General features: G+C 41.3%; 1 non-coding gene across 1 annotated transcript; it reads right to left on the bottom strand.

Moving 5' to 3' along the window:
• Positions 1-18,569: 18,569 nt before the first annotated feature.
• Positions 18,570-18,701, bottom strand: LOC132650234 (small nucleolar RNA SNORA17). The gene has a single exon (XR_009588614.1). It is a non-coding gene; the product is annotated as a small nucleolar RNA SNORA17 (small nucleolar RNA).
• Between the last annotated feature and the right edge of the window lie 358 nt (positions 18,702-19,059).

Raw genomic sequence — 19,059 nt, 5'->3', positions numbered from 1 at the left:
GGAAAGAAAGAAGTTGAAGTATCACTATTCGCAGATGATATATTATACATGAGTGACCCCCAAAATTCTACCAGACAACTCCTTCAGCTGATAAACACTTTCAGCAAATTGGCTGGTTACAAAATTAATTCAAAAAATCTGAAGCCCTCCTGTATACAGAAGACAAACAGGCTGAGAAAGAAATCAGGGAAACAACACCCTTCATAATAGTCACAAATAGCATAAAGTATCTTGGTGTAACTCTAACCAAGAAAGTGAAAGATCTGTTTGAAAAAACCTTCAAGTCTCTGAAGAAAGAATTAGAAGAAGATATCAGAAAATGGAAGAGATCCCATGCTCATGGATTGGTAGGATTAACATAGTGAAAATTACTATCTCAACAAAAGCAATCTACAAATTCAATGCAATTCCCATCAAAATAACAACACATTATTTTTACAGATATTGAAAGAGTAAATATCAATTTCATTTGGAAAAACAACAACAACAACAAATCAGAAGAGCTAATAAAAGATCGTCTGGAGCTATCTCCATGCCAGATGTCAAACCTTACTGTAGAGCAACAGTAATAAAAACATCATGGTACTGTCATAAAAACAGTTTGGATGTTCAATGGAATAGAAAGTGAATAAATTGTAATAAAGAAATATATAAATACAATTAAATTAAAAAAATCAACTCTAACTAACCCTTTGAAACTGTAAGCCTCAAATAAGCACTTTTGTCTGTATGTTGCCTTAATTGGAGTGTCTTATTTCAGCAACAGAGAATTTATCATACAATAGCTAATTGCCGTAGTCTTCTTTGGACATTATTTTGAGTATTTTTCCTATTGCTCAGTTGCCTGAAATTTTTGTCTAGGGTTGGGTCTTCTTCCACCTTAACACATCTAATGGTGTCTTCCTAGTTCAGTTCATGTTTAGGTAGCCATGTTAATGGAACTTCAGGGGCCTAGTTTTGCATCCCTGCTGAAGCCTGCTCCCTGTCTCCTCCCAGTATCACCCACCCTCTCTTCCCCCTGCAATGCCTTTTGCCTAGTCCCTTGAAAGGAAGGACCTCTTCCTCTTCTATCTGACCATGTTTCTCAAGTCTCATCAAGACTGACTGCATCATCTTCCTCTGTGCTCTGGCAAGCTGCATCAACCAGGGGGAGGTGATCAAAGAGCTGGCCACTGAGTTCATGTCAGAGACATCCCCTGAACCCATTGCTAGTGTATTCACCTGGGAACTGAGCAGCCATTGGGCCTTCTTTGAACAGGGTATCTAGGTCCTCCACATGTATGGTATGCTGTATAGTTCTCTGCAGACCCCTCTGTGCCCTGGTACTTTGGCTTTGTTGTTCTGATTGAATCAAAATTGTATCCAATTTTGTGCTTTGGGTCTCAGGTAGACCTGTCTTTGGTTTTCAACTCACACAAGCTCAGAGCCACCATTATCTCAGTGCTTTTTGCAGGCATGTCAGGTTTTGTGTCATAGCTTTTGTGCCTAGGTTGACATCTCAGTCTTACCACTGGGAGGTACCCTGTTACAGAATGTATCCAGTTCAGGCTTCATATCCTCCATTAATAGGAGTAGTCACTAGGTTCACTCTCATATGTTGGAAGTAGTTTCCATTTCACTACATTTCCACATCACCCTAGAAATGCACATTTATTCAAATATTTTATCCCCATACTCTCTCCATCTGTACTTACCTCCCCAAGTTAATCTCTATTGTTCCCATCCTCATGCACATACAGTTCACCCACAAAATTTATTCTATTTTCCCTTTCCAGGGAGATTCATGCATTCACCCTAGACCTCTCTGGCTTATCTAACTTTTCTGGGTCTGTGGATTACAGTGTGATTATACTTTACTTAACAGATAATATCTACCTACAAGTACATACATGATGTTTTCCTTTCGGTGTCTGAGATGCCTCACTTAGAATGATTTTTCTTTCAGCTTTCATTCATTTGTTTGCAAATTCTATGGTGCTCTTTAATTCTTTTTTATTCTTCTTTATTTTTTATTTTTATTTTAAATTATTTTTATTTTTATTAATTACAGTTTATTCACTTTGTAGCCCCCCTGTACCTTCTTCCTTCCTCCCCTCCTAGTCTCACCCTCCCTTCCTCTCCCCCACCCATGTCCCTCAGTCCACTGAAAAGGGAGGTACTCCTCCCCTTCCCTCTGATCCAAGTCTATCAGGTATCATCAGGAGTGGCTGCATTGTCTTCCTCTGTGGTCTAGTAAGGCTGCTCCCCTCTCAGGGGGAGGTGATTCAAAGAGCAGGCCAATCAGTTCCTGTCAGAGACAGTCCCTGTCCCCATTACTATGGAGGCCACTTGGACACTGAATTGCCATAGGCTACCTCTGTGCAGGGCTTCCAGGCCATCTCCATGAGTGGTCTTTTGCCCCCGAACAGCGGGGACTCTGACATGGAGTGATCCAGGAGGACACCAACCTGTAAAATAAGAATGGGCGGGAGAAGAAACGGAGACCAGGCAGTAATGATTCTTGTAGAGGTCTCAACTTTATTGAAACAGTTTAGGCTTTTTATAGGTTTGGAGGACGGGGGGTAGGAGGGGGTGGAGAGACCACCGCAAGTGGTGGGAAAATACCAGAGGCTTCAGTGGGGAGGGGGAGTAGATCAGATAAGCCTGTTGGGAGTTGCGATAAGCCTGTTGGCAATTGCGATAAGCCTGTCACAGGAACACATTGTGACTCTTCTCAGGACCGTGTCCTGGGGGGTCGTAATTATGTGGGAAAGTCCCGTTGTGCTCTTTCCCAGAGCAGACTCTCCTTGGGGCCTTCATATGGCCCCCAACAGTCTTTGGCTGGAGTATCAGTCTCAGAAAAGACCCCTGTGCCCAGATAATTCAGTTCTGTTGCTCTCCTTGTGGAGCTCCTGTCCTCTCCAGGTCTTAAAATCTCCCACTACTTTCATAATATTCACTGTATTCTTCCCAAAGTTTAACTATGAGTCTCATTATCTGCCTTGATACCCTGCAGGGTAGAGCCCTTCAGAGGTCCTCTATGGTAGGCTCCTGTCCTGTTCCCTTTTTTGTTCCTCCTGAGATGTCCATCCTCTTTGCCTTTCTGAATGGGGATTGAACATCTTAGCCAGAGTCCTCCTTCTTGATTTGCTTCCTTAGGTGTACAGATTTTAGTATGTTTATCCTATATGTCTGATATCCACATATGAGTGAGTATATACCCTGTGTGTTTTTCTGCTTCTGGGATACTTCATGCAGGATGATCCTTTCCAGTTCCCACCGTTTACCTGCAAATTTCATGATTTCCTTGTTTTTTCTTGCTGAGTAATATTCCATTGTGTAGATGTATCACAATTTCTGTGTCTATTCCTCAACTGACGGGCATCTGGACTGTTTCCAGCTTCAGGCTATTACAAATAATGCTGCTACTAACATGGTTGAGCAGATGTTCTTGTTGTATACTTGAGTGTCTTTTTTATATATGCCTAGGAATGGTATACCTGGATCTTGAGGAAGCACTCTAGAAAGAGTTTTGTGTGAGAAAGCGCCAGATTGATTTGCAAAGTGGTTGTACAAGTTTACATTCCCATCAGCGAAGGATGAGGGTTCCCCTTTCTCCACATCCTCTCCAGCATGTATTGTCACTTGAGTTTTTGATTTTAGCTATTCTAATGGGTATAAGGTGAAATTTCAGGGTCATTTTGATTTTTATTTCCCTGATGACTAAGGACATGGAACATTTCTTTAAGTGTTTCTCTGCCATTTGATATTCCTCTATTGAGAATTCTCTGTTTAGCTCTTAACCAATTTTTTTAATTGGATTACTTGATTTGTAGCTGTTTAACTTTTTGATTTATATGTATATACTAGATATTAGTCCTCTGTCAGATATAGGGTTGGTGAAGATCCTTTCCCATTCTGTAGGCAGTTGTTTTGTTTTGTTTTGTTTTTTGAAAGCAAGATCATCCTTTATTGCTCATTTGCTTCTGTAACATTCTGCCTTCCATCATACAGCAAAAATGTGTCTCACCTACTGGAAGCACAAAAGTCCTTGTGCTCGTAGATAAACACTAAGAAAACCTGGATTAAAACCACATAGTTGTCTTTTCAAAGGGATGTATAATATATTTTCTGCCCAGAAGGCTGGGAATGGAGGTGACTAATAGCCTAGCTGACCTCTGTGCTATCCTTAGGGCCAGGCAATGTCTGGCTTCCCCAGTACTCCCAGAAGCAGGACCAGAAGTAGCTAATAGCCTTGGTGACATCTGTACTATCTATATGGCCAAGTATACCCCTAGGTTCCCACAAACTGAAGGTGCTGAACAACCTAGGCCACCTTGACACCAGCTGTATGACTGAGACCACATCAGATCTCCCCCAGGCCCTTCAGATAACAAACATAATCTACCTTTAGAACCCATCTTCATGGAGGAAGTGATGGGTGCTTTTCAAGAGTTGCAATGTAGTTATGCCTCGTTGTGCACACAGGATTGTGTTACACCAAGAATTTTTTTCCAACTTATATTGTACTTAAACATACCTAAAATAAACTGCCTGGAGTCAAACTCTCAGTTTTAACCAACACCTGCTACTGTGCCTGGTTTATTTATTTATTTATTTATTTGTTTGTTTGTTTATTTATTTGGTATTTATTATTTTTCCTTTTCTTTCTTTATTTTTTATTAGTTACATTTTATTAACTCTGTATCCAGGCTGTATCCTGCTCCCTCATTCCCTCCCAAACCATCCTTCCCTCCCTCATCTCCTCCCTGCCCCTTTCCAAGTCCACCAATTGGGGAGGATCTCCTCCCCTTTCATCTGACCCTGTTTTATCAGGTATATTCAGGACTGACTGCATAGTCCTCCTCTGTGGCCTAGCAAGACTACTTCTCTCTTGGGGGGATGGGGAGGACAAAGAGCCTGCCATTGAGTTCCTGTCAGAAATAGTCTCTGTTTGCCTTACTATGGGAAACCAATTGGTTACTGAGCTACCACGGGCTTCATCTGAGCAGAGGTTCTAGGTTATATCCATACATGATCCAGTTGTTTTGTTTTGATGAGAGTGTCCTTTGCTTTACAGAAGCTTTTCAGTTTCATGAGGTCCCATATATTGATTGCTGCTCTTAGAGACTGTGCTGTTGTTGGTGTTCTGATCAGGAAGTTTTCTCATGTACCAATGAGTTCTGGGCTCTTCCACACTTTTTCTTCTAACAGGTTTAGTGTGTTTGGTTTTATATTGAGGTCTTTGATTCACATAGACTTTAGTTTTGAACAGCGTGATAAATACTAATCTACTTGCATTTTTGTACATGTAGACAACCAGATAGACCAGCACCATTTGTTGAAGATGCTTTTTTCCATTGTATGGTCTTAGAATCTTTGTTAAAAATCAGGTGTCAAGTGTCCATAAATGTGTGGAGTTATTTCTGGGTCTTTTATTCAATTCCGTTAATACACCACTCAGTTTCTATGCCAGTACCATACAGTTTTATTACTGTTGTTTTATAGTACAGATTGACATCAGGGATGGAGATACCTCCAGAAGATATTTTATCGTAGAGGATTGTTTTAACAGTTCTGGGTTTCTTGTTATTCAATATGAAGTTGAGAATTTTTCTTTCAAGGTCTATAAAGAATTATTTTGGTAACGTGATGGGAATTGCACTGTATCTGTCGATTGCTTTTGGTAAGATGGCCATTTTTACTATGATAATCCTGCCAAGCCATGAGCATGGGAGATCTTTCCACCTTCTTATAACTTCTTCTAATTCTTTCTTCAGAGACTTGATTTTTTTTTTTATAAAAGTCTTTGACTTGCTTGGTTAGTGTCACACCAAGGTACTTTATGTCACTTGTGGGTTGGTTTTTTTTTTTTTTTGTTTTTGTTTTTTGAGGGATATAGTTTCCCTAATTTCTTTCTCAGCTCTTTTGTCTTTTGTATACAGGAGGGCTACTGATTTTTTTATAAGTTAATTTTGTATCAAGCCACTTGGCTGAATGTGTTTAATCGCCTTGATCTCCTTTAATTGTCTTATTGCTCTAGTGTGGATTTTAAGAGCCTACCACAGAGGGTCCCTGAAAGACTCTACCTAGCAGCATATCAAAGCAGATTCTAAGACTCATAACCAAACCTTTGGCAGAGTTCAGGGAACCATATGAAACAAGGGGAAGTTTGTGTGATGGAGAAAAGATAGGAGCTCCACAAGGACCAAATATACCTGGGCACATGGGTCTTTTCTAAGACGGATACTCCACCAGGGATCATGTATGGATATAACCTAGAACCTCTGTTCAGATGAAGCCTGTGATAGCTCAGTAACCAATTGTTTTCCCATAGTAAGGGGAACAGGGACTATTTCTGACAGGAACTCAAAGGCAGGTTCTTTGACCTCTCCACCCAACAAGGGAGGAGCAGTCCTGCTAGACCATAGAGGAGGACTATGCAGCCAGTCCTGAAGATACCTGATAAAACAGGGTCAGATGAAAGGAGAGGAGGTCCTCCCCAATCAGTGGACTTGGAAAGGGGCAGGGAGGAGATGAGGGAAGGAGGGAGGGTTTGGGAAGCAATGAGAGATCGGGATACAGCTGGGATACAGAGTTAATAAAATATAACTAATAAGAAAGAAAGAAAGAAAGAAAGAAAGAAAGAAAGAAAGAAAGAAAGAAAGAAAGAAAGAAAGAAAGATTAAAAAGAACTATGTTGAAGAGATATGGAGAGAGTAGGGAGCCTTGCCTTGTACCTGATTTCAGTGGGATTGCTTTAAGTTTCTCTCTGTTTAGTTTGATGTTGGCTATAGGCATGCTGTATATTGCCTTTACTATGTTTAGGTATATGCCTTGTATGCCTGATCTCTCCAATACTTTAAAAATGAATGCATGTTGGATTTTGTCAAATGCTTTTTTCAGCATCTAAGGTGATTATCATGTTTTTTTTTTAATTTCAGTTTATTAATATGGTGGATCACATTGATGGATTTCTGTAAATTGTACCAACCCTGCATACCTGGGATAAGCCTACTTGATCATAGTGGATGATTTCTTTTATGTGTTCTTGTATTCAGTTTGCAAGGATTTTGTTGAGTATTTTCGCATCAATGTTCATAAGGGAGATTGGGCTGAAATTCTCTTTCTTTGTTGGGTCTTTGTGAGGTTTAGGTACCAAGGTGACTGTGGCTTCAAAGAATGAGTTTGGTAGTGTTCCTTCTGTTTCTATTTTGTGGAATAGTTTGAAGAGAACTGGAGTTAGCTCTTCTTTGAAGATCTGGTAGAATTCTGCACTGAAAACATCTGGTCCTGGGGTTTTTTTGATGGGAAACTTTCTATGACCGTTTCTATTTCCTTGGGGGATATAGGAGTATTTAATTGGCTTACCTGGTCCTGATTCAGCTTTGGTAAGTGGACTCAATCAATAAAATTGTCCATTTCATTTATATTTTCAAATTTTGTGGCATATAGACTTTTTTTAATTTTAGTTTTTTTCTTATCAGTTACATTTTATTAACTCTGTATCCCAGCCAAATCCCACTCCCTCATTCCCTCCCAATCCCACCCTACCTCCCTCATCTCCTCCATGCCCCTTTCCAAGTCCACTGATAGGGGAGGACTTCCTCTCCTTTCATCTGACCCTGTTTTATCAGGTATCTTCAGGACTGGCTGCAAAGTCCTCCTCTGTGGCCTAACAGGACTGCTCCTCCCTTCGGGGGTGGGGAGACCAAAGAGCCAGTCATTGAGTTCCTGTTAGAAATAGTCCTTGTTCCCCTCACTATGGGAAACCAATTGGTTACTGAGCTACCACAGGCTACATCTGAGCAAAGGTTCTAGGTTATATCCATACATGGTCCTTGGTTGAATGTCAGTCTCAGAAAAGACCCTGTGCCCAGATATATTTGGTCCTTGTGGAGCTCCTATCCTTTCCCCATCATACTAACTCCCCTTCTTTCCTATGATTCCTTATACTGTGCCGAAGGTTTGCTCATGAGTCTTTGTATCTGCTTTGAAAACACTGCTAGTTAGAGTCTTTCAGATGCACTCAGTAGACTCCTGTCATTCGTTCAATGCACATCCCATCTGTCTTTCTAAATGGGGATTGATCATCTTACCCCATGTCTGCTCAATTGATTATCTTTTTTAGGTGTATAGAATTCCTTAGGTTTATCATATCTTATAGGTCTATATAAGTGAGTATATACCGTGTTTGTCTTTCTCCTTCTGGGATATTTCACTCAGAATGATATTTTCTAGATCCCACCATTTGCCTGCAAAGTTCATAATTTGCTCGTTTTTGATTGCTGAGTAGTATTCCATTGTGTAAAAACACCACAAATTCTGTACCCATTCTTCTGCTGATGGACACCTGGGTTGTTTCCATGTTCTGGCTATTACAAATAAAGCTGCTATAAATATGGTCGAACAAGTATCACTTTTGTGTACTTGAGCAAAGTTTGGGTATATACCTAGCAGTGGTATAGCTGGGTCTTGAGGAAGCACTAGTCCTAATTGTCTGAGAAAGGACCTGATAGATTTCCAGAGTGGTTGTACCAGTTTACATTCCCACCAGCATGGACGAGGGTTCCCCTTTCTCCACAACCTCTCCAGCATGTGTTGTCACTTGAGTTTTTCATCTTGGCCATTCTGATGGGTGTAAGGTGCAATCTCAGGGTCGTTTTGATTTGCATTTCCCTGATGGCTAATGGTGCTGTGGTCCAACTGGATGTCTACATGCAGAAAAATGAAAATAGATCCATATTTATCACCCTGCACAAAACTATAGTCCAAGTGGATCAAAGATCTCAACATAAAACCAGATACTCTAAATCTGTTAGCAGAAAAAGTGGGGAACAGCCTAGAACTCATTGGCACAGGAGACAATTTCCTGAACAGAACACCAACAGCACAGGCTCTAAGAGCAACAATCAATAAATGGGACCTCATGAAACTGAAAAGCTTCTGTAAAGCAAAGGACACTGTCTTCAGAACAAAATGACTGCCTACAGATTGGGAAAGAATCTTCACTAACCCTTTATCTGACAGAGGACTAATATCCAGTATATACAAAGAACTAAAGAATCTGAAAAGCAGCAAACCAAGTAATTCAATTAAAAAATGGGGAACAGAGCTAAACAGAGAATTCTCGACAGAGGAATACTGAATGGCAGAGAAACACTTAAAGAAATGCTCAACCTCATTAGCATACAGACTTTGAAGTAAGTCCTATTGATTGTTTGGATTTCCTCAGTGTCTGTAGTTATGTCCCCCTTTTCATTTCTGATTTTGTTGATTTGGATGCTGTCTCTTTGCCTTTTAGTTAGCCTGGCTAAGGGTTTGTCGATCTTGTTGATTTTCTCAAAGAAGCACCTCTTAGTTTCATTGATTTTGAATTGTTTTATTTGTTTCTAATTGATTGATTTTAGCCCTGAGTTTGATTATTTCCAGCTGTCTACTACTTTTTGGTGTGTCTGCTTCTTCTTTTTCTAGGGTTGTTAGGTGAGCCATTAAGTTGCTTAAATAAGCTCTATAGAATTTATACTTGAAGGCACTTAGTCCTATGAACCTTCCCTTAGCACTGTTTTCACTGTGTCCCACAAGTTTGGGTATGTGGTACCTTCATTTTCACTGAATTCTAGGAAGACTTTAATTTCTTTCTTTATTTCTTCCCTGACCCAGCTATCATTTAGTAACAAGTTGTTCACTTTCCATGTGTGTAGGCTTTTTGCTATTTCTGTTGTTTAGGCCCAGCTTTATTCCATGGTGATCAGATAGGATACAAGGGATTATTTCAATTTTCTTTTATCTCTTGAGGCTAGCTTTGTGACCAAACATACGGCCTATTTTGGAGAAGGTTCCATTAGGTACTGAGAAGAAGTTAAATTTTTTTGTGTTTGGGTGTAAGGTTCTGTAATGTCTGTTAGGTCCATTTGATTCATGACCTCTCTTAGAGACATTGTTTCTTTGTTTAATTTTGTTGAACTGTCCTTTGTTGAGTGTGGGGTGTTGAAATCTCCCACTATTAATGTGTGAAGATCTATGTGTGGTTTAAGTTTTATCAATGTTTCTTTTTAAAATGTGGGTGCCCTTGTATTTGGGGCATAGATGTTCAGGATTGTGATGTCTTCCTGGTGGAATTTTCCCTTGATGTGTATGAAGTGTCCTTCCCAATCTCTTTTGATTAATTTTGGTTGAAAGTCTATTTTATCAGATATTAGAATGGCTACTCCTGCTTGCTTCTTGGGTCCATTTGCTTGGAAAGCTGTCTTCAAACCCTTTATCCTCAGGTAATATCTATCTTTGTAACTTAGGTGTGTTTCATGTATGCAACAGATTGCTGGCTCTTGTTTGCATATCCATTCTGTTAGTCTGTGTCTTTTTATTGGAGAATTAAGTCCATTGATGTCGAGAGAGATTAATGACCAGTGGCTATTAGATGCTTTGATTTTGATCTTGGCTGTAGTCATCAGTTTGTGTGCTTGGTTGCTTTTTGTTTTACTGTAGTGAGGTTAATTATTTCCTGTGCTTTCTTGAATGTAGCTAGCTTTCTTGGGTTGTATTTTCCCTTCCAGTGTCTTCTGTAACACTGGATTTGTGTGTAGGAATTGTTGAAATTTGTTTTTGTCATTGAATATCTTGTTTTCTCCGTCTATGAGGATTGAGAGTTTTCCTGGGTATAGTAGCCTGGGCTGACATCTGTGTTCTCTTAGGGTCTGAATGATATCTGTCCAGTCCCTTCTGGACTTCATAGTGTGTGTTGAAAAGTCAGGTGTGATTCTAATGGGTTTGCCATTATATATTACTTGGCCTTTTTCCCTTGTAGCTTTTAGTATTTTTTCTTTGTTCTGTATACTTACTGTTTTGATCATTACGTGGCGAGAATATTTTCTTTTCTCGTCTAATTTATTGGGATTTCTGTAGGCCTCTTGTATTCTTATAGGCCTCTCCTTTAAATTGTGGAATTTTTCTTCAATGATTTTGTTGAAAATATTTTCTGGGCCTTGGAGGAAGGAATCTTCTTTTTCCTCTATTCCTATTATTCTTAGGTTTTGTCTTTTTATGTTGTCTTGAATTTCTTGGACTGTGTCAGGAATTTTTTAGATTTAACATTTTCTTTGACAGATACATCTATTTCTTCCATTGTATATTCCACACCTGAGATTCTTTCTTCCATCTCTTGTAGTCTATTGGTTATGCTAACCTCTGTAGTTCCTGTTTTCTTCCCTAAGTTCTTTCTTTCCACAATTTCCTTCTTTTTTGTTTTCTTTAATTTTTCCAATTCTATCTTCGGATCTTGAGCCGTTTTGTTGATTTCCTTCACCTGTCTGACTGTATTTTACTGTTTTTTCCTTCAATTATTTCAGCTGTTTGTTTGAACAATCCTGTTTCTTTTATTTCTTTCAGTGATTTAAACATTTCCTCTCTAAAGGCCACAAACTGTTTGGCTGCAACTTCCTGTATTCCTTTACGGATGGTCATAATCTGTTTTTGTTTATCTTCTTCTATTTCTTTATGTATGGCCATAATCTGTTTGTTTTCGTCTTCCTCTATTTCTTTATGGATGGCCATAATCTGTTTGAGTTCATTTTCCTCTAGGTCTTTATGCATTTTATTTGTTTCCTCTGTTATCCTCTTCCTGACCATAGATGTTATGTCATCTTCTTGAATTTCAGTTATGCTGGGGTGTCCAGGGCTGCTTGCCCCTAGATAACTGGGTTCTGGAGATGCCATATTGCTCTGTCTTTTGTTGGTTGAGCTTTTCTGCTGACCTCTACCCATTGGGCTATCTTAGGTGTTTGGAGTTAGTTTCTGGTGGTTCCTGGAATCCTGTGGTGGAGAGAATCCTCTTGGCAGGAAGATGGTTTTTCCTGAAGGAAGCTTCCTCAGCTTTTTGGGTATGGTCACTGTATGGCCGGTGTTTTTCAAGATTTGCAACAGCTCACCTCAGGAATCGAGACCTGTGTGGTAACTGTGGTCTTTGTTAGTCGAGAGTGCTCTCCTCTTACCCAGAGAAGTCCTGGAGACAGCTGCCCTGCTTCTGGGTTTCTTGCTGTAAATTGAGTGAGCTGCTGCTGTAACCTGAGTGTCCCGTGGTTTGGTCAGTTTAATTAGGGATAAGTGGCTGTCCCTTGGAGCAGTATCTGGGGGTTGATCTCGGGGATCCTGGGCTTTTGAAGGTCTGAGTTTGGGACTCTGTGCCCCAGTACCCAAGCAGTAATCTGTGGCGGGTGAATACTGCTCTCCTAGTAACTGCAGGCTATCTGGTGCACAGCAGGTCCCTGGGTTGGGCCAGTCTGTGAGATCTTTTCCAGGGATATACTGGGTAGCCTAAGTCTGCCCCCTTTGCTTTGTTCCCTGTGAGGATTTCTCCTGACAGTGACTCTAAGTCTCTGGTGCCCTGGGAACACAGTTCTGTCTGTGAGGAATAGTTGGTACAGAGCAGGTCTCTGGGCTGGTGGTGTGCACGACCACTCTCCAGTCTACGGGACCTTTCCCAGAGATATACTGGATGACCTAATTTGGGTCCTAGTTTCCTTCCTTTCCTGTGAGGTTTACTCCTGACAGGGTTTCCCAGTCTCTGTTGCCCTGGGGCGCACAGCTCTGTCTGTGCCAGAGAGCTGGGCACGCAACAACTCTCTGTGCTCATGGTTGGAGCCCAGTTCAGTGATGGAGGTTTGTACCAGCTGGTCTGTGAGACCTTTTCCAGCTAAAGCCTGGGTGACCTAATTCAGTACCATTTCGTTCCTTCCCTGTGGGATTTTCTCCTGACAGGGACTCCCAGTCTCTGTTGCACTGGGGCACACAGCTCTGTCTGTGCCAGAGAGCTGAGCACGCAACAACTGTCTGTGCTTGGGGCTTGAGCCCAGTTCAGTGATGGCGGCTTGTACCTGCTGGTCTGAGAAGCCTTTTTCAGGTAAAGACTGGGTGACCCGTGGCCAGTCATGTTGCCTTCCTTCCCTGTGGATTTTTCTCACGACTAGGACTCCCAGTCTCTGATGTTTTTGTGCCCATCGTTCAGCCTGGGAAGGTGATCGGGACATGCAGATGTGTGGCTCTGGTCTGGCAACCTAGTGCCTGCGTAACCCGGGATCTCTTCTGGGTTCTGGCTGGGTGAACTGAGAGTGGATCCTACTGATTCCCACGCCATGGGGCTTTCCTCTCACCTGAGAAACACGATCGCTGTTGTTTTAGGGCCCAGAGTTCAGTCTCTTGGTCGCTGTATGGTAAATGTCCTGCTCCTCAGAAGCAGTGTTCTCTTGGCACTGCCATCTTGTCCCCCTGTCTATTCTTAGGTTTTGTCTTTTCATGTTGTCTTGTATTTCTTGGATGGTTTGTGTCAGAATATTTTTAGATTTAATACTTTCTTTGATAGATACATCAATTTCCTCCATTGTATCTTCCACACCTGAGATTCTTTCTTCCATCTCTAGTAGTCTGTTGGTTATGCTTACCTCTGTAGTTCCTGTTTTCTTTCCTAAGTTTTCCCTCTCCATGATTTCCTCCCTTTGTGTTTTCTTTAATTTTTCCAATTCTGTCTTCAGATTTGAATCGTTTTATTTATTTCCTTCACCTGTCTATATGTTTTTTCCTGTTTTTCCTTCAATTCCTTCAGGTGTTTGATTGAATACTCCTCTATTTCTTTTATTTCTTTCAGTGATTTAATCATTTCCTCTCTGAAAGCCACTAACAGTTTGGATGCATCTTCCTGTATTTCTTTATGGATGTCCATAATCTGTTTTACTTTATCTTCCTCTAATTCTTCACGCATTTTATTTTCTTCCTCCATTAACCTTTTCATATGCATAGATGTAAGGTCTATGTAAGGTCTTCTTAAATTTTACTTATTTAGGGTGTCTGGGACTACTTGCCTCTGGATACCTGGGTTTTGGGGATGCCATACTGCTTTGCGTTTTGTTGGTTGTGCTTATATGCTGGCCTCTACCCATCTGTCCATCTTAGGTGTTGTCTGTTAATTTCAGCTGCCTGCTGGAGTCCTGGGGTGGGAGAATTCCCTTGGCAGGGTTCTGAAGGAGATTTCCTCATGTTTTTAAATATGGTCAACTGAATGGTGGTGCTTCTCAGGAATTGTCACAGTTCACCTCAAGTATATGGACCTGTGTGGTTACTGTGGTGTTCTGGAAGACTCTCCTCTCATCAAGAGAATTCCTAGAGATGGCTTCCCTGATGCTGCGTTTCATGCTCTGAATTTAGTGAGCTGCAGCTGCTACTAAGCTGTACTTGCTACTTGCAGCCCTTGTGAAGAACCACAAAGTCCGTGGTTTTGTTATTTTTGCTAGTTACCACTGGTTGCACCTTGGAACAGTAATTGATGGTGCTCCAATGGCTCTCATGCTTTTGTAGGTCTGAGGTTGCAGTGGTGTGCCCCAGTACCCTAGCTGTAATCAGTGGCAGGTGAGTACAACACTCATGTGTACAGTAGAAGGCCAGAGCCTAGAGCCTGTGGGAAACCAGAAACTTTTCTGGAGCTGGGTGTCCTGAAGGTTGGAACCGATGTTTTCCTTGAGTCTCTGGTGTTTGGGAGTCTGCAGGTCAGTCTAGGATGGCAAGTAGAGCAAGCAGGCACAGGCATGTGGCTCTGCCTTGAGGTGACTGGGTGCCTGGGCACTTGCAGAAACCCAGGGACTTTTCCCAAGAACTTTTTTTTGGGGGGTGGAGGGGATATCAGCTGAGTGCTCCAAGGTCAGACTTGTTCTTCCCCTCACTGTGGGCTTTGACCCAACAGAAAAACTCAGTCTCTGATGCCCTGGGACCCTAAGTTCTGTCTGGATTGGTGAGTCAGGTGTGTAGTCAGGACTCTGTGTTGACAGCTAAGCACCCCACTTTGGGCTGGTGCCTGGGTACCCACCAGACCAGGGGCTTTTTCCAGGGATTATCTGGTGACCTAAGTTCCATCCTGATCACTTCTTGCACTGTAGGGTTTTCTCTTGACTGGAAATCCCATTCTCTGATGTTGTGGGGTTCACAGTTTAGTCTGGGACAGTGATCAGACCATGCTGGCAGCGTGTGGCTCTGGGCTGGCACCTGAGTGCCTGGCAGGATCTGGGAACTGTTCCTTGGTTTAGCTTGATGATCTGAAGCTGATTGAATCCCACACCGTGGGGTTTCATCTCACCTGGGAAATACAATCAATGGTGTTTTAGGGCCCAAAGTTCAGTCTGCTGGTCACTGTGTAGATCCTGCTGTGCTGCTGGTCAGAAAGAGTGTCCTCCTGGCACTGCCATCTTGGATATCAACCTACCCTTTGCTTCTAACAGCTGAGTAATGCCTGTCACTGCCTAAATGTCCAAGATATAGAAATATAGGGTCGAACCAAAGAAGACAAAAAATAAATAGGCAAAAAAATAGAAATTATTCCTAATAATATTATTTTATAGATTGGTGCCTTGACAAATATATTCAGAAAGTCTTTCTCCAGCAGCTTATGAAAGCAGGTACAAAGACCCATAGCCAAACATTAGACAGCTTTCTGGGAGGTGCACCAAAGAAGAGGAGGAAGGATTGTCAGAATCAGAGGAATTAAAAACATCAGGAGTACATGGTTCACAAAATCAACTAAGCAGGGTTCATAGGGACACAGAGAGAATGAATACAAAACCATGAAGCCTATTTGGCTCTGCACTAGTTTCTATGCATATATGCTATAGTTGTTTAGCTGTTTTGTTTTTTTTTTTTCCTCCAAAGTCTCTGACTTTGTGTCCTGCTCTTGGGACTCTTTTCCCCTACTGGGTTGCCTCATCAAACCTTGATATGAGGGTGTATGCCTAATCTTATTGTAATGCTATGTTTGGTTGGTATCATTGGGAATCTTCTCTTTTCTGAAGTAGGAGAATCAGTAGCCGTAGGGTAGAGGAGAAGTGAGTTGGGCACTAGTGGGAAGGGGGAGCAGCAGTCAGGAAGTATTGTATGATAGGAGAACAAAGAAAAAAATCACTAAAATACATCTAATATATCAACATTATATAATACTTTTTATAAAATGGAATAAGAAACATTGACAGAGAATCAAAACAGAAACAGAGATGGTTGGGAATGTGAGAAATAAGATATTTTTAGTTGATAAAACATGAATACCCAGGTACGGGAGTGATAAGAAAAGAATGCATTTGAAGAAACAAAGAATACAACTGAATAAATATATACAAGCACAAAAATAATTTTCAATCATTAGATAAACAATTAAGTTAAAACTAATGGCCAGAAGTTGGGAAAGTTTTCTGTGAAGCAGTAAATCATACATGTGACAATATTATTGCACAGATGAACACTGAACAGTGGCTGTTGTTGCCTGCAAAGGCTAGTATAAGATCAGAGCAGTCAAATTTCCACTACAGATGTGGAAAGATGTTCTTGAATTCCTATTTCTAAGAAACTACAGGCAATTGTTTTCCACTGGAGAAAAATTCAGTAAAAAAATATCAGAAAACTACAAAACAACCAAAAGCTTATAGATCTGATTCCTGCCACTGGAGTTTTCTTCTTTTCTCCAAGTAATTTCCACTGATACTGAGTTACATTAACTCCCTTTTTTCAAGGAAAAGGTCACTTTTGCCTAATTTTCTTGTATAATATAAAATCATATGAAAATTTCAAGACTCTCATAGAACTTATTCATATATTCAATATTTCATATAAAAGGACATAATACATAAATTTATTCTGATACATTTAATGATACCTTTACTTACTTGAATAAGATCATTTTATCATATTTTTCACTTCTTGTAAGATCTTTTTATCCATTTTTTAAGTACTGCCTAATCTAAGGATGTTGTACCTTAATTTTAATTTTCTTTTACTTTATGAGTTTCACATCATATACCCCAATCTCACTCATTTACCCCTCCCCTCATACTCACCCTCCACCCCTGCAACCTCTGTCCCACAACAGAGGAAAAAAAAAAAAACACTCATTGTGAAGGTTGTAATGTGTCACTCTGTCTCATACTATACCCTCTTGCCCACAAGTCTTTGCTTGTAAATGCTCATTGGAATGAGTTATTGGTCTGGTACAAGGCCTCTGGTTTCTGCTACACTATCAATACAGGAACCATATTGGGACTCCTCTCAGAAAACCTGTTGTTGCTCTTTATCATAGCGATCCTAGAGTTTTCTGTCTGTAAGACTGGTCCCTTCACACATTTCAGAAGTTTATCAAATGGGCTAAATGTTAAAGTAGGCCAACTAAAAGCTCTTGATCTGGGTCTGAGAGATATCTGAGCTGATCAGTCCGGCAGCTCTCCCACAGCCATATCACTGGAACAAGCTCTCCTGGCCAGCCAAGGTTGACCCACCACCAAGAAGCAGAGTCAGCTCTCCTGCTAGCAGGCTCTATGCTGTGGCTCATCCATTCCCATGCCATCAGAATTGGCTCTACTGTGCTGCCCAAGCAAGGTACAAAACCCACTCTCCTAACTGTTGCAGCAGGCAATGGAATGGGATGACTCTCCTACTCTCATGCCATCAGTCTGGCTCATCTGCAACCCCCATAAGGAAGGCTAACTCTACCCTGCTACTCAGGTAAAAGGGAGGGGAACAGGGCATTTCTCCCTCAACTCAGCTACCACACAGCAGACAAGAGTCCTGCCAGCTCTCCCATGCTCAGACCCTTGAAGCCAGTTCACCCAAAATCCTCATTTCCAGAGCCAGCTCTACTGTGCTGCCTTTGTAAGGTGCAGGGACTGTTCTCCCAAGTGCTGCAACAAGTGAGGGGCAGGGACAGCTCTGCTACTCTTATGACTCCAGGGCCAACTCTCCTACCTGACATAGGTGGCAAGGATTGAGGGTAGGAGAGGGCATCTCCTCCTCTCCCATGTCACCAAGCTGCAGACAAGTTGCAGGACTAGCTCTTCTGCCATACACCCATACATCTGCCACAAGGGTTAGCTCAACTGTGTTTCCCAAGTGAGGTGTAGGGCTTGCTTTCCCATATGCTGCTACAGTTGTTTGGCTGGGCTAGCTCTCTGGCTCTTATGTCCACATAAGGGGAAAGCTCTCCCTCCCACTACATGAGGTGAGGGCTAAAGTAAGGGGAAAGAATTTCATTATGCCACCACACAACAGATGAGAGGCAGGGCTAGCTTTCCCACACTGATGCCCTTAGGACTGGCTCAACTGCAATCACCACATCTATGGACAGGTGTACTATGCTTCTTAGGTGAGGTCAGGCCTCTCACTTCCGAGTGCTACAGGACGTGAGGGTCCAGGGCTGTTTTCTTTCTCTGATGATCTCAGGGCTCTCTCTCCCTATACCTGCATGGCACCTGGCTGGTGGTCATCACAGATCCAGGCCCCATGATATTGGACTGGTTATTATCCTGGCCTTGTTCCTCACCTGGGTTACCCTTGTAACATCATATACTGTTGTATGTCTGCGGCCCATTCCCAACGAGGAATCATGTTCACAGGTAGGGTTCTTCAAGTCTCTGGCTTTGACTCCAGGTGGTGTTTAATCTATGGCTTTCTCCCTTCCTTGAATGCTTGTTTGGACCTAAGTGGTACTGGACTGGTGGTCATCTCATGCTAGCTCCCTGTCTGGGATCTTTGGTGTTAAACTGGCGGTTGTCTCAGGCTTGATTTCTTCTGGGAATGTTAGATTATTAATCAGTCAGTTGTTCACAGTTTGGAACACTGAGCATAGACATAGTCTCTCTCTTCTCTGTCACCTACTGATGCACATGTGACATAGCAGCTACACTTGCAACACATTTAGAGGTAGGTAAAGTTTAATATTATAATCCATTCCAGAAACATAGAAAAGAGAACTATTTTTCAAAACACATTTCAGAAATACACACAAAATATTCTAACTTAGAAAGGATCAATAAAATATTTTAAGAAGTGATACTGTGAGTTTGAAAGTGGATTGAAATCCTTAATACAGGATTGTGTAATGAGAGTGCAAAGTGAAATGACCAGAGAACTAACAAAAATAATGTATAAAAAAACATTAAAATCTATTACTTTGTGCTCTACTTAAAGTACATTAAAGAGTAGAAAAAGGGGCTACATAAAGTTCTCAATGAATAATGATATCTACTCTTGCAAAAGACATGAGTTTAGTTCACAGCACCCACA

Source organism: Meriones unguiculatus, chromosome X (assembly GCF_030254825.1).
Source record: "Meriones unguiculatus strain TT.TT164.6M chromosome X, Bangor_MerUng_6.1, whole genome shotgun sequence".
Taxonomy (NCBI): Eukaryota; Metazoa; Chordata; class Mammalia; order Rodentia; family Muridae; genus Meriones; species Meriones unguiculatus.
This window is presented reverse-complemented; position numbering and strand designations above follow the sequence as displayed.